This window comes from Macaca fascicularis, chromosome 12, assembly GCF_037993035.2.
Source record: "Macaca fascicularis isolate 582-1 chromosome 12, T2T-MFA8v1.1".
In the NCBI taxonomy this organism is placed as follows: domain Eukaryota; kingdom Metazoa; phylum Chordata; class Mammalia; order Primates; family Cercopithecidae; genus Macaca; species Macaca fascicularis.
Window position 1 is genome coordinate 93,975,229 of NC_088386.1, and position 14,249 is coordinate 93,989,477.

Below are 14,249 nucleotides of genomic sequence, written 5' to 3' on the forward strand. Positions count from 1 at the left end.
CCCATCCCCTCCCCTTCCCTTCCTCTTCCTTCCTTCCAAAATGCAATACTGCATTTTGGCAAGGATTCTATAATGAGAGTGAGTGCATTCAAGAGGTTAATTACATGTAAAAACAGTTTCATTAATTCGAAAGAACTGCACATTTTGGGGGCCTATATGTTAATATTTTTTAACTAACATTTCCACAAGTACTGCATTTTAACATCTGAATGCATCATGTATATATTATTAGAAGAGGGAAAGAAGAGACAATTGTGATTATTAGGTCAATAAGCAGAACACTTAGGAAGATTAATACATCAAACAGTTTTTTTGTAAGTACACTGGCTTTTATTATCTACAGGAAAGAATATATTTTCTAATTTCATTATTATGCAATTTAAAAAATTTTAGAAGAAGCAATATATAAATATTTGATTATATCTTATTAAATTCCATAAGAAAAAGAAGCCATCAAAACATGACCCTAATTGCCTCTTTCTGAGTGTGAAAAACATTCTTTATGAAAATGCTTGGAAGTATAATTTATCAATTTAATCACATACATTTATGTATTTCTCCTGAGTGTACGTGAAATTGAGTCTAAATGAACATTTTATGATGTTAAATGCAGTTTTCCAAAGATCTACATTTATTCAAAGATCATATAAAAGGCTGTTAATTTGGATAAATACTATTCTGTCCATTGGTAAGGTTTTATACAATTCTGAGTTTAACTTAAAGACATCAAACATATTGGTACATTAAAATTGCACCAGTATTAGTTTTTAAAAATCTTTAATAAAAATTTTAAAGGTTTTGGTATATATTTTGTCTCCTTTCTCTCACAAATGGAAAATTAAACTGGAGTATATTGTTATATATGAAATTTATTAACTATGATAAGGTTATATACTATATAATTTTATGCCTCTCAAATATTATTGTAATATATTCTATATAGTGTGTAATATTGAATATTAGTGTAATAATACATTTTGACATTTATATATAGATTTATATATTTTTAAATCTATTGCTAACCATAGGATATGTTTTTCATGACTTTTTGTGATTTTTAGTTTGAAAATCATTAACGTTTTAAGTGATAAAATTCATAGAAGGCAAATACTTCTCTGTGGAGTCTTTACAAAAAGGAATATGAAACCTCAAACTAGAATTCATTTAACTTCATTTTAATAGATATGTTACATTTTATTTTTGTTGCTAACATCTAATGTCAATAATTTCTGAATCCAGGTAGTTGTTTTTGCACAGCAGAATAAAATGCCTTTTTACTATTTTCATTTGTATTCAAATATTGATATGAAGTAACCAAAGAACAAAACAGACTTTACTAATACATTGTATTTTCTTTAGTTGCAGGCAATAGGTGGTGAGAGTCAAATAGAAGAAAAGTCCAAAGGTTTTTCATTTCTTGCTGTTTACAAATATGTGAAAACAAGAATTCATAGTGTCCATATATTTCCTAGCCTTTAGTGTCACATTTTGTTCAGCAAAGGTTTCTTACCTTTTTTCATTGATGCCTTATTGAGAATCCTGAAACACTGCTGCTCAATTCTTTCCTCTTCATCTGCTTGCATTGTGCATATCAGTCTGTAGGGGGCACTCCTCAGCTACCACAAAGACTTGTGATAAGTCCTTTCTGTGGTCTGAAATGTATTTAATACTCATTATTTTATCAAGACACTTAGTTTAAAGAGAATTCATAGTTTATCTTTAAAGTATATATAGCCATAATTGAGGGAAAAAACCCCTCAGGTATCAAGGTGGACATTTTCATTTCCGAGGATGTTAATAAAAATTTACAAAACTGCATTGTACTTTGGTAAATTAGTACTTTTCAGAGCTTCCTTTTTTCTATTCTTTTCTTGGAGCTCGGGGTGGATTTTATAGTACCCAGACTTTTATTACTATACCTCGAGCCGTGTTGTCTCTTTGCCTTGGGGGCTCCCAGAGAGCAGAATGTAGAATGATCATGATTTACATGTGGAAAGAGGAACCACAGAGTTTTTACATAGAATTACATGCCCTACACTGGAGCTTATAAACAGCTTATCTTTAAGGGGAGTGAAATATTGAATTTAAGATTGTGTGTGGCCTTCTCCACTCCCTTTCCTCCCTTTCTCTTCCCATCTCCGACAGAATCTACTTGGGTGGCAATTCTAAGAACCCCTTCCATAATAATGACGTGGTCCTCTCACATGGCTGTATCTTCCAGGTTCACATCAGCTGTGGGTGCAGCTGCTTTGGCTTATTATAGATTTCCATAGTTACCTCTCAGAGAGACCAGCAGCATTAACTGGTCTAACACGTTGAGGGTTGACTTTCTTTCCACATTCAGCCTCTTACTTGCCTCTGTGCCAGTGCTTTTGCGTCCTGCTGTTACCATGGTTGTTCTCGCCTCACCGTCTCTGAGATCAGCCCCTCCTCTTGGTCAGAGAGCCCATCACTCCTCTGGAGCCTGACACTGGATGCTACTTCAGCAGTTGCTTCGTCCTTTTCCTTATCATCAAATGCTCCCTTTCTCTGCTGTAATTTCTCTTATCTCTCTTCACCCCACTTCTCCTGCAGCCTCTCCATTTCTTAATCCATTTTTTTAAATTATTTTTAATTTTTGACACTAGCTCTCACTATGTTGCCCTGGTTGGTCTTGAACTCCTGGGCTCAAGGGATCCTCCCACCTCAGTCTCCAGCGTAGCTGGGACTACAGGCGTGCCCCACTGTACCTGGCCATTTTTCAGTCCATTTTAGAACAGAGCCTCTCAAAGGGTTGTCTGTATCTGCTATCCTAAGCTTTCCACCCCTCCTTCTTTCCTTTCCTGCTCCACTGATGCTCTCTTCCTAAAATCAAGGACCTCCATGATGCTAAACCTAATGGTCAGTCCTCAGCCCTCATCTTTTATTTTATTTTTTTTTATTGCTGTCTCTATATGATGACTCAGCCCTCATCTTGATTGACGTAGAAGCAGCATTTTATTTTCCTCATAGGGGATCACTCTCTCCTCTTTAAACGATTTCTTTCACATGGCTCTGGTTGTCTTCCTCCCTTACCAGCGGCTCTTGCTCCACTCCTTTGCTAGCTGTGTCTCATCTTTTTTAAAAAAACTTAAAAAACTTTTTTTTTTTTTTTAAATGAAGACGGGGTCTTGCTGTGTTGCCTAGGCTGGTCTGGAACTCCTGGACTCAAGCAATCCTCCCACCTTGGCCTCCCAAGGTGTTGGGATTACAGGTGTAAGCCACCACACCCAGCCTGTATCTCATCTTCTTGAACCCAGGGAAGCGCAGGTGTCTTTCTCTACACTTGCTTTCTAGGTTCACCTCATCTCTCAGGCTTTACATACTGTCTATATTCTGAAAAATCCCAATTTTTTTCTTTCCAGCCAGGACTACTTCCCTCAACTCCTGGCATGTGTATTTAACTTTTATTTATTTATTTATTTATTTATTTATTTTACTGGATATTGCTGTTTGGATGTCTAACAGCCTTCTCAAACTGATCTCCATCCCAACCTCACAAAATAAGCCACTTCTTAAGGGTCCCTCCTGTCTTAGAAAAGGGAATTTTCTCAGGATAAAATCTCAGTTTTAAGACAGTAGTCCAAGCCGCTGTCATCATTTCCTGTGTCCATTTCTCCTCACTCCAATACACCCTGACATCAAATCCGTAGAGATTAAATATCAGTTCATTTCTGTCCCTTTCTCAAAACCTGCCAGTGGCTTTCCAGCACAGAGTGATGGCCACAGTGCTGTTAATGACCCCCGGGCTCTACTGGATCTGACCTCTGAGATACCTCTTGGCTTCTTCCCTTACTCTGATCCCTGGCTCACTTCATGCCAGCCACATGTCCCACTTTGCACTTGCTTGATAATCCAGGAAAATCCCTGCCTCCAAGAGATTTGTTATTTTCTCTTCCTAGAGTGCTCCTTTCCCTGATACCTTCATGACTCACTTCTTCATCTTTCCCCAAAGTCATCTATGTACTGGGTAGGACGTCCCTGACCACTCTTAAAAATAGCAGCCCTCAGCTGGGCGCAGTGGCTCACACCTGTAATCCCAGTACTTTGGGAGGCCAAGGCAGGTGGGTTGCCTGAGGTCAGGAGTTCAAGAGCAGCTTGGCTAACATGGTGAAACCCCGTCCCTACTAAAAATACAAGAAATAGCTGGGCATGGTGGTGCATGCCTGTAGTCCTAGCTACTTGGGAGGCTGAGGCAGGAGAATCGCTTGAACCCGGGAGGCAGAGGTTGCAGTGAGCCAAGATCGCACCACTGCACTCCAGCCTGGGTGACAGAGCAAGACTCTGTCTCAAAAAAAACCAACCAACCAAACAAAAAAGGAATCCTCCCGAGTGGACTCTGCATTTCATGCAACTTTCTGGCTTTATTTTTTTCCATGGCACTTATCACCATCTGACTTGCCGTATCTCTCACCTGTGTATCATCTCTTGTTGCCATCCATGTGTACGCCCCAAAGGGTAGGGGTTTTGTCTGTTGTGTCTGCTTTTGCTTCCCCAGTGCCCAGAGAGATAACTGACATGCAGTAGGCTCTTCATAATAGTTGCTGAATGAACAAACCCATTTTAGCATATCATCTGTGAAAGGATTTATGTCCAAATTTGGAACTCAGCCAGGATTTGAATTGTATTTTGTCTTTTCTGTTTTAAAGCTTGCTTTCTGGTTTAAACTAGTTCCTCAAAGTGATGCTACTTTATCTTGTGTTTGCACCCTTTGTTTTCTTCAATTGACTTTGAACACATTGGTCTTTTTGCCTTTAATCAATATGGGATGCAATAATTTTAATTTTTTATTTAAAAAATGTTTTATTTTAACATTCAGCCAGACAGTTGAACATGTAGTAATTTTTGGAGGCCTCGCCATCCCCTCCCCTTTTGGGGGCCATTTTTTTATGGGATTAGGAATTTGGGGAGTTTAGGAAGGTCAAACTTCTTGAGGAATTTTTTAGTAAGGATACCTTTGGGTATTTTCAAGGACTTCTCCACTTTTGGTAAAACGATAAATCTCTCCTGACTTAAACAAACTTTCTTGAGGAAAAACTTTTTTGTTTTTAATAGAGAAAAATTCTGTAAAAGGCTACTTTTGGAGTACGTGGTAGAAGCAGTTGGTCACAGGCCAACGACTTAATTTTCTTGCTCCTCTCTGCCTTCTCCCAATACCCCAATAACCTCAAGGTCATTGTGACCATACGGGATCACCTTTAAATATTTAATCTATAAGAGGTAACATGTTTAATTCTGTGCATCAAATTATATGAACAAATTGTGCTACCCTACCTAAGTAAATGTAGAAAAAGCTGTGGAAAAAGAAATCAACATTTGTTTAGGTCAAGCATTGTGCTAGGACTTTTTCATACATCAACTTATTTAATCCTATTTTTTTTTTTTTGAGACAGTGTGTCACATTGTTGTCCAGGCTGGAGTACAGTGGCGTTATCACTGCTCATGGCAGCCTCAACCTCCTTAGGTCAAGTAGTCTTCCCCAACTCAGCCTTCTGGATAGCTGGGACTACAGATGCACACTACCATGCCAGGCTAATTTTTTATATTTTTAGTAGAGATGGGGTCTTGCCATGTTGCCCATGCTGGTCTTGAATTCCTGGGTTCAAGTGATCCTCCTCCCTTAGTCTCCCAAAGTGCTGAGATTACAGGCGTAAGCCACCGTGCTCGGCCTTAACACAACCCATTATACAGACAAAGAAATGCACATTTGGAGAAATCATATAAGCTTCCCAAGATCTTACATCCAGAAAATTAGAATACTGGGACTCAGAGATTTGTCAGTTTTTCAGACTTCTGTTTAAGAAACTACTTAATTTGCTATAAACTCTGAAATGCTTTTTAGGCAGTTTTCAGAAAGCATAATGGGTGTATCCTAAATTTTCAGAAAGTATTGTCGGTGTATCCTAAATTTTTAAACTTTCTTACAGACATTAGCTCTAATTTTTACAATAACCCCAAAACAATGATGTTATCATCATTGCTATTTTACAGAGAAGAAAACTGAGGCTTATAGAAGTTAAGTAATTTTCCTTCTGTTAAAGATGCTGATACCTGGGCTTCTACCTAGGACGATACATCAGATTTTTACATCTTTTACCCCCTCACCTTATTCAGACGTCTACTCAAATATCATCATATCAGAAGGGCCCTCTCTAATCAAGCTGTCTAGATAGTTCTACCTTTAGTGGGTGTCTTCTTAGTCTGCTTAAGTTTTCTTTAAAACCCATTACCATCTAGACATTATATATTTATTTATTTGTTGTGTGCCTTTCCCAGCTAAAATATAAGCTATGTGAAAGTAGAAATGTTGTCTATTTTTATTCTCTGCTGTATCTGCAGTGCTAGGATACACAATAGTAGACACACGATAAATACCTGTCAAATGAATGTGAACAAGCATGCCACTGAAAATGTAGGTGGTAAAATCAGATTAATGTTGGTGAGTTGAGAAAAGGAGATAAAGGATTCTCTGAACAAAAGACAGTACAATAGAGAGGACTGGAACAGAATAGAACATTCAGATAAGAAAGATTGAAGAAATGTGAGAACTTAGGTCCACCTGAAAACAAACCTTGTAAACATAGAAAGGAATGTCATCCTTTTACACAAGGCAATGGAATTTCTAGAAGAAAGTAATATATATTTTTGCATTGAAGAAGATTAATAAACCTCTCAGCATCTGTTGTTTAGAAAAGTCAAAGTAAAGGGGTATTCAGAGCCTGGACTGATACTTTGTGGAATAAAGAAAAAAAAAAGAGACTATTTTGGGGGCTACTTACAGGAAGAAGTTTTGGTTGTAGAGTTAATCTGAAGACATGCAGGCTACTAAAGAGTTGATGATATTTCTAATATTTTATACTTAAAGAAAATGGGACATTTTAGTTTTTAGGCAGTTGCAGAAAATGAATATTTCTTGAAAAATAACAGTTAGAAGGCTTGCCATTGACATATTGTTTTGAGAATTTTAGTGAACTACTTTGTTCATAAGTTTTCCTGTGTCTGTGGGGTGGGAGATAGATTTGAATTAAGCACGACATGATAGCACAAAGCAGCCTTTGACCGTCAAAAGCTTTGGCCGTGTTTTCTCCCTTTCCCCATTCTGGGCTTTTCTATATCTTATTTGTTTTTCCTTTTTGTCTTCAAAGCAATAATAATAAAAAATAATAATTGTAATAAAAATGATAATAACTGTTAACATTTGAGTACTTTGTGCCAGGCACTATTCAAGGCACTTCACATTATTCAATGAATTTAATTATCTCATTAGCTCTAAGAGGTAGGTACAATTATCATACCCATTTTACAGAGGAAATTATGACACAGAGACAGCAAGTCACTTGCTAAAGGTTACACAGCTAGTGAGTGGCCCAGCCAGAATGACGAACCCCGGCAGATGCTTGCCAGGGTCCATACTCTTAGCCACTGAGTTACCTGTTTTTTTCCTGATAACATTATATTTACATTGAGCTTTTAACCTTTGTGAAATGCTGTTACATACACCAATTTTCTATTTTCTTCCCCTGCCATGGCTTGCCACTGACATTATTCAGCTCCTGCACAGCGACTAGATGATACTTGGCATGAAGGAACTTCCCTGCTGTGGCTCTCTAGGCACGAGTCATCAAGAAGTCTTTGAATGATTAAGTGATCATCATTACTTGATCATTTAGCAGAGAAAAATCAGAGCCCTTGGCAGAGGCAGCTCTTAGGATAAATATTTTAATTTTGTTAATAGGACTTAAGCGGATAGAAAGGTGTATGCATGAATGCAGAGTATTAAAACTCAGGTCTTTTATGGCAGGGAGAGGTGCAATAGGGGCTCCTTGTGCCCTTTTTTAGGAGCTGAGAAATCCTGAATGTAGCGGATGCATTGTGGAAGAGTGGAAGAAATGTAGCATTTGAAAATTAATAAAAGAGTAGAAAATAAAGTTCTTAAAAAATGTCAGGGAATATATTTCAGATAATAGTGGAAAGTTTGGAAATTTAAATGAATAAATATTGAGAGGCAAATATATAATTAATCACAGCTAATCATCCATCCATCTATCCATCCATTCATCCATCCATCCATCCACCCACCAAGTCACATTCTATACACTTGGCAACTGGAGATAAAAAGGAAAACAATGAATTGATCAAGAATGACATCACAGGCATCCTGTGAATCATTTACTTTAACAGAATTAAAAAGACATTTCTTTTATTAGAAATAAAATTTTCAATATTGTTATAATTTAATATACATGGACACTATCCCACATACATTATCATTGTCCAGTTTTATTGTCTAATTTCGAACATGGGGCTCTTTCTTTTTTTTTTTTTTTTTTTTTGAGACGGAGTCTTGCTCTGTCGCCCAGGCTGGAGTGCAGTGGCCGGATCTCAGCTCACTGCAAGCTCTGCCTCCCAGGTTTACGCCATTCTCCTGCCTCAGCCTCCTGAGTAGCTGGGACTACAGGCACCCGCCACCTCTCCTGGCTAGTTTTTTGTATTTTTTAGTAGAGACGGGGTTTCACCGTGTTAGCCAGGATGGTCTCGATCTCCTGACCTCGTGATCCGTCTGTCTCGGCCTCCCAAAGTGCTCTTTCTATCCTTCATGTTCAATATCAAGAGCATGCGCTGGCTGTGAGAACTGACATGCACAAATTTGGGTCATGTTTGAGAGGGAGAATGATGACCCAACCTTTATAGGCACATACTTATGACTGATGATAATGTAATATCTGTTCCCTGTAAGTCGTATATACAGTTTGGTCTATATTGGGAACTTGTCCATAGACAGGTAGATTTCTTTTCCCATAAGCCCTCCATACTTGTGGAGAACCATTTAGGAACACGTAAAGACAACTGTGAAACTAACACATTGTAAAAGGCACTTGATAATAGTGAAAGTAAAATAAAAGTCACTGCTACCTGGTGCCAAGAGCAACTTATCAACAGAACTTTGTATGTCTTATGGGTCCAGCATGTAGTATTAAGTGAGTATTTGTTGAAAGTTTGGCTATAAAAATGAAGAGATCTTTCCCTGTGCAAGAACAAGCATTCATGCATTCTGTGTCTTTTAGACCAGAAGCACGCATTTTGCTATTCTCAGCTTTACCTCTCTTCCTTTGTCATACCATTTTCTTTTGCACGTGTACACCATTCTTTGCCTGCTACATAACAGATGTGTTTCTCAGCTCATTCTTCATTGAGCTAGGACGTATTTCTGAAATTGAGCTGGAGTTTATCCTTACACAGTTGTTTATTCTTGTCTTGACTATAGTTTTTTTCCAGGACAGCATGACTTGGCAGGTATTTGGGAGTGTCCACGAGGTCTGTAGCTTTCTGTATTGTAACAAGCCTACATTGTGTATGAAGGGGCACACCTGTAGTCCAAGGCCTCTGGGTTGTTGATCTTCATTTCATTTGCATTACTTTTTTTGTGAAGGGGGAGTATTTTTATTTTTAGTTTTTTGCCCACATATGCCTAGGACTATAGACTTTTGGTTTTCTAGGCATTACAGAACAATAATAGAGGCATGCTATATATGACACCAAGACAGCATGACTTCAAAATGACAGGTGTTTTTCTTCCATTTAGGAAAAGATGTCAACTCCTTTTGGTCGCTCTTCTTCTGAATTCCATTGTGTGAAAGAAAAGTGACTAACATATAAGGATGATAAGAGATAAAGAAAAGCTCCTGAAGTAGACTGTCTTATCTAATATGATATGACACTGAGATTTAGGTGGGAGAAGAAAACAGATGTAAAATGGTACCTAGAATAACATGGGGCAGGAGCGAGAAAACTGTTCCCAACAGGAGGCAATTAAGTGTTTGCTGTATACCATGGGTCCAACTGAACTTTTGACACTTTTCCAAAGGGGAAGGCAGAAGGGAGAATATAAATGCCGACCAAAGCTAGTGGCTGGCTTTAGAATGGGCATCTCATATGGTCTCCATTTAGTAATGCTGTAATAAACCAATGAATAGCTCTGACATTTTGGAGGGTTGGAGAAGTGCAACATAGAAATACAGAACACTTTGGAAGCAAAATCACCATTCATCCCAGACATGGAGAGGTGCTAGTCTGACAGAGCCTGTATCTTCCAGTGATATCCAGACTGTGGGCTGAGGATGGGTTTGCCATGGTTAAAATCAGTACTCCAAGACTTGTGTGTTTAAAATGGAAAAAAGACTGGTGGTTGGAAACCTCATTTCTCTTTGTTACTGTTTTTGAAACATCAGGACATCAGCTTGTCTCTTGGGACTGTGCCCAGGAGGTCTAATTTTGCTGAAGGATCCAGTCAAGTCTTTGGAGTTAGTTTAGTATTCTAAATTAGTTATATTTTGATTTTACTTGGATTTGTGGAAAAACTAAAAAAGTCAACATCTAAGAGAGGCAATTCCAGGTTCTTCCTACCTCCCCTGAAATTGTATTTTAGTTGTTATGTTGAACACACAAAAGTAAAAAATATCTCTCTGAAAATGTTCATGCAGCACAAGCAGTTCCTCTTTGAGAACTAACTCATATTCCCTTGGGCTGAATGGCATAATTTCATTCCTAGAAGTATAATAGGAATTTCCTTCTCCTGTTCAGCGATTAGAATGTTGAGATAAATCATTTCCTTATTGTCTCCATGGAGTGTAGGTACCTGGAATACTATACAGATTTTTTTTTTTTTTTTTTAAATCACCGGTAGAATCAAAGAAAATGGGGAATGGAGGAAAGGAAACAGAATTAGAGATTCAAGTTACAACCACAATCAGTGAAGAAAGAAACTAGTGAATCAGAGAAAGTCAAGAGATGGTCTGGATCCAGGAAATAGTCAGAAACTGGAAGTCAAAGTAGAGAAGTGAGTCAGAATCAAAATGGCAATGAACATAAACTAGAAATGGAGATAAATGAAGGTTTATAAAAGTAAGTGAACAGAAATAAATATGCTTTACTAGGTAGATGTACATAGGACTTTGACTAACCTTATCATCTTTCTGACAGAAAAAGGACCAATGACTTCTGGCTGTGGTGTCAGGAGACTGAGGGCTCAAAGACCATGCAGCCTGCAGCTGTACACTGTTACCCCAGAGGTGGGAGTTCTAGAATGCTCCAGAGGTTTGATTTTGGAAAGGATGACTATGTTGTGAATCCTTATACTTTCTGTAAATTACATCACCATTCCTTGTTCCATGCCATTCGGAAATATGTATTGCAAATTTAATTTGGTTAATTCACAAGTCTATTTTTTACCTGTTCAATTTAATACCGTTCAGATTTGCCAACAAGTGATACGCCAGTTTCCTGCCAGACTACTCAAGGCAAAATGTGAATCATCAGTGGCTAAATGGCTTTTCTTGACATTGAATAAACTTCCAATTTCCTATTTAGCAATGATGCATGTATATAACTGACCTTAATAGGAAAATAAGGTCTCTCTACACTTTATCTAGCTCAGGTCTTCACATAAGTTTGCTCCATCGTGGACATTTGTGTATGTCAGTACACAAATGCTTTCTATGGAGTGCATATGCATACTATGATATGAACACATGTAGATTTACATATAAAATATCTACAAATATGTAGAATAAAAATGACAAAACTTTTAGCTTGCTGTTTTGTTTAATATTAATTTGTGTGTCCAAGGTATAAGCAGTTTTTGAGCAGATTTCAGTTGTTCATTTTAACAGCTCTTAAGTGGGTAATAGTATTCTCATTTTCCAGTAGAAGAAACAGATTTTGAGAGATTAAATAACTTTTTGTAAAACTCTGATTCAAACTAAGTCTGGTCATGCCAAAGCCCATGCTCGCTTCCACTGTCTCACATTGCTGCCTTCTTTTTTTTTCTTGAGCTGGAGTCTCGCTCTGTCTCCCAGGCTGGAGTGCAGTGGCAAGGCCTTGGCTTGTTGCAACTTCTACCTCCCGGGTTCAAGCGATTTTCCTACCTCAGCCTTCCGAGTAGCTGGGATCAATGCCTGCCACCATGCCCGGCTATTTTTTTTTTTTTTTTTTTTTTTTGTATTTTTAGTAGAGATGGGGTTTCACCATGTTGGCCAGGCTGGTTTTGAACTCTTGACCTCAAGTGATCCACCCGCATTGGCCTCCCAAAGTGCTAGGATTACAGATATGAGCCACCATGCTTGGCCGCATTTTTTATTCCTGTTGAAAACATGGATTACTTTGCTTCACTATTGTAACCTATAGACCCTGAATCTTATTATTAAATTTATTTACATAACACATTCATTATAACTGCTGCCTTCTATTTTTAATACCTGGGACTGAAGGAGTGGAGGAAATTTTGAAGGAAAATTTTGCATGCCAGGTTTATCTCCCAAAATAATTTTCAAAGTATATGGATAGTACATATTAGAAATATATGCCTATGGATACTAAAACTGCTGAATTTTTTTCTTGATAACCACATCAAAGGTAATTCTTGAGGTTTAGAAAGACAAAAATATTCCTTGGAAAAACAAAAGAAAATTAGCAAAAATTAGTACAAACACAAACACCACAAGAAAAACTTTATAACTATATGCCCTTAAGTATATGTTAATAAATTTAGCAACAAAAATATACAGTGCTTCATGATGTGACTCATTAAAAATGAATTTAACTAGATGGTGGTAGAATATGAATGCATGCACAATGGTTACAGTAAATGTGCGAGTGTAGGCTTTCTTTTAGACCAAGTATTAGGGAAGAAAATTGCATACTTGATGTCTGGCGGTTTCTAGAATGCTGTTTTTGTTTACGGCTTGGGCAAATGCCAGTGGTTTCAACAAAATAAGAATAGAAATCATACATTATTGTGGAGTTATTTTAAAACAACAGATGCAAGGGAGGTCATAGAATGTTTTTGTGACTGTTGGACATGAAAATGGAACCAGACTCTATGAAATTTTTGAAGGGCTTAATTTTTATGAGAATATCCTCAGAATTAATATTGTAAATACTTCCCCTGATGCATATATTATGGAGAAATATCAGATTATTGGAATATTTGATCTGAAGGTTAATTGAAAATGGAAAAGATTTTTTTCCCTAGATGTAAAACCTGGGAGATTGCTTATTTCAATGAAGCTAGCATAATGTTAAAATCTGTACATCTTTTTTTACTTTTTTTGAACTTTTTTTCCCCTTAGTGCTAATCTCACTAAATTTGTAGATGACATTTTAACTTTGTAGAAGCAGCTCCTTAACTCATTTTAACTATGACTGGGTGAGACCTTCTGAGTATTTGGTGATATGTGCACATTTCATCATCACAAGCACTGAGATAAAGTAGTTGTACCCTGTGAAAAAGGATTAGTCACAAAAATTATTTCCAAAAGCAAATTCTGTTGGTTTCTAGCCCATGGTATACATTGAAAAGGACTACTTTATGGGAAAAATTTATGAAACTTAAGTGGATAAGAGCTGTTCATAAACTGATGACTGGCCAACAGCAAGTGTCTCATGGAATGGTGGGATTCCTTGTATGTATATTATGGTCTGAACAATGGGTTACCGACCTGGTCATGTCTTTAGAAGCCATTTGCCAAGTTTTTAATTCACTTCTCAATTAATTTACTTACCATAATGGTTGCCTTCCAGTGAAGATAAAGGTTAAAAATATAACACGTAATTTTTATTTTTTGGAAGGATTTCCATGTGGTTATTGCAATTTCTTTCTCTCTCATTTGTAACACCATTTCTGAACTATTATTTTGTCTTCCTCAACTCCTCTCACAAATACAACATTTAAAATTTGATTTGTCATAGTTTGATTGCTCAATATGACCCCTAACTGTTCCATGTATTTCCTGGTTGGGTCATCCCTGGTGAATGGGATAATTTTCCCCCCTCTGAAATCTGCTGTGTCTTCTTGACTTATCTGTGGAGAAGGCAGCAAATGGCAGTGCTGTCCTACCTAACTGGTTCAGGCCAAGCCAGGGTGTTCATGCCTTAATTCATTCCAGCCAATTCCCCCAAACTACCAGAGTGATTGTCCTAAAACAGAAATCTGATTAAACCATTGATTTCAATAAAAGTCTTCAACAGGCTTTAGGATAAAGTATAAATTCCTTCCTGTAGGGTAGAAAAACTTCATCACCTGGCTTATAACTCTGGAATTATCTCGAGTGGTCTGAAAAACTGTCTTTGACTGCTCTGAGCTGCCGTAACTATCACCAAAGCTATCCTCTTTGTGCCACAGGGACCTGCGTTAGTGCAGCTGCTTAGCAGTCTCCACCATGATGAGCACAGAA

General features: G+C 37.5%; 1 long non-coding RNA gene across 6 annotated transcripts in view; it reads right to left on the bottom strand.

Moving 5' to 3' along the window:
• The window catches only part of LOC102120992 (uncharacterized), a 260,960-nt gene that overhangs the window by 30,844 nt on the left and 215,867 nt on the right, over positions 1-14,249 (bottom strand). For all 6 annotated transcript variants that reach the window (XR_012420976.1, XR_012420978.1, XR_006691111.2 and 3 more), the window contains one exon: positions 1,511-1,652. This is a non-coding gene — a long non-coding RNA (uncharacterized lncRNA). The remainder of the gene's footprint in view (positions 1-1,510; positions 1,653-14,249) is intronic.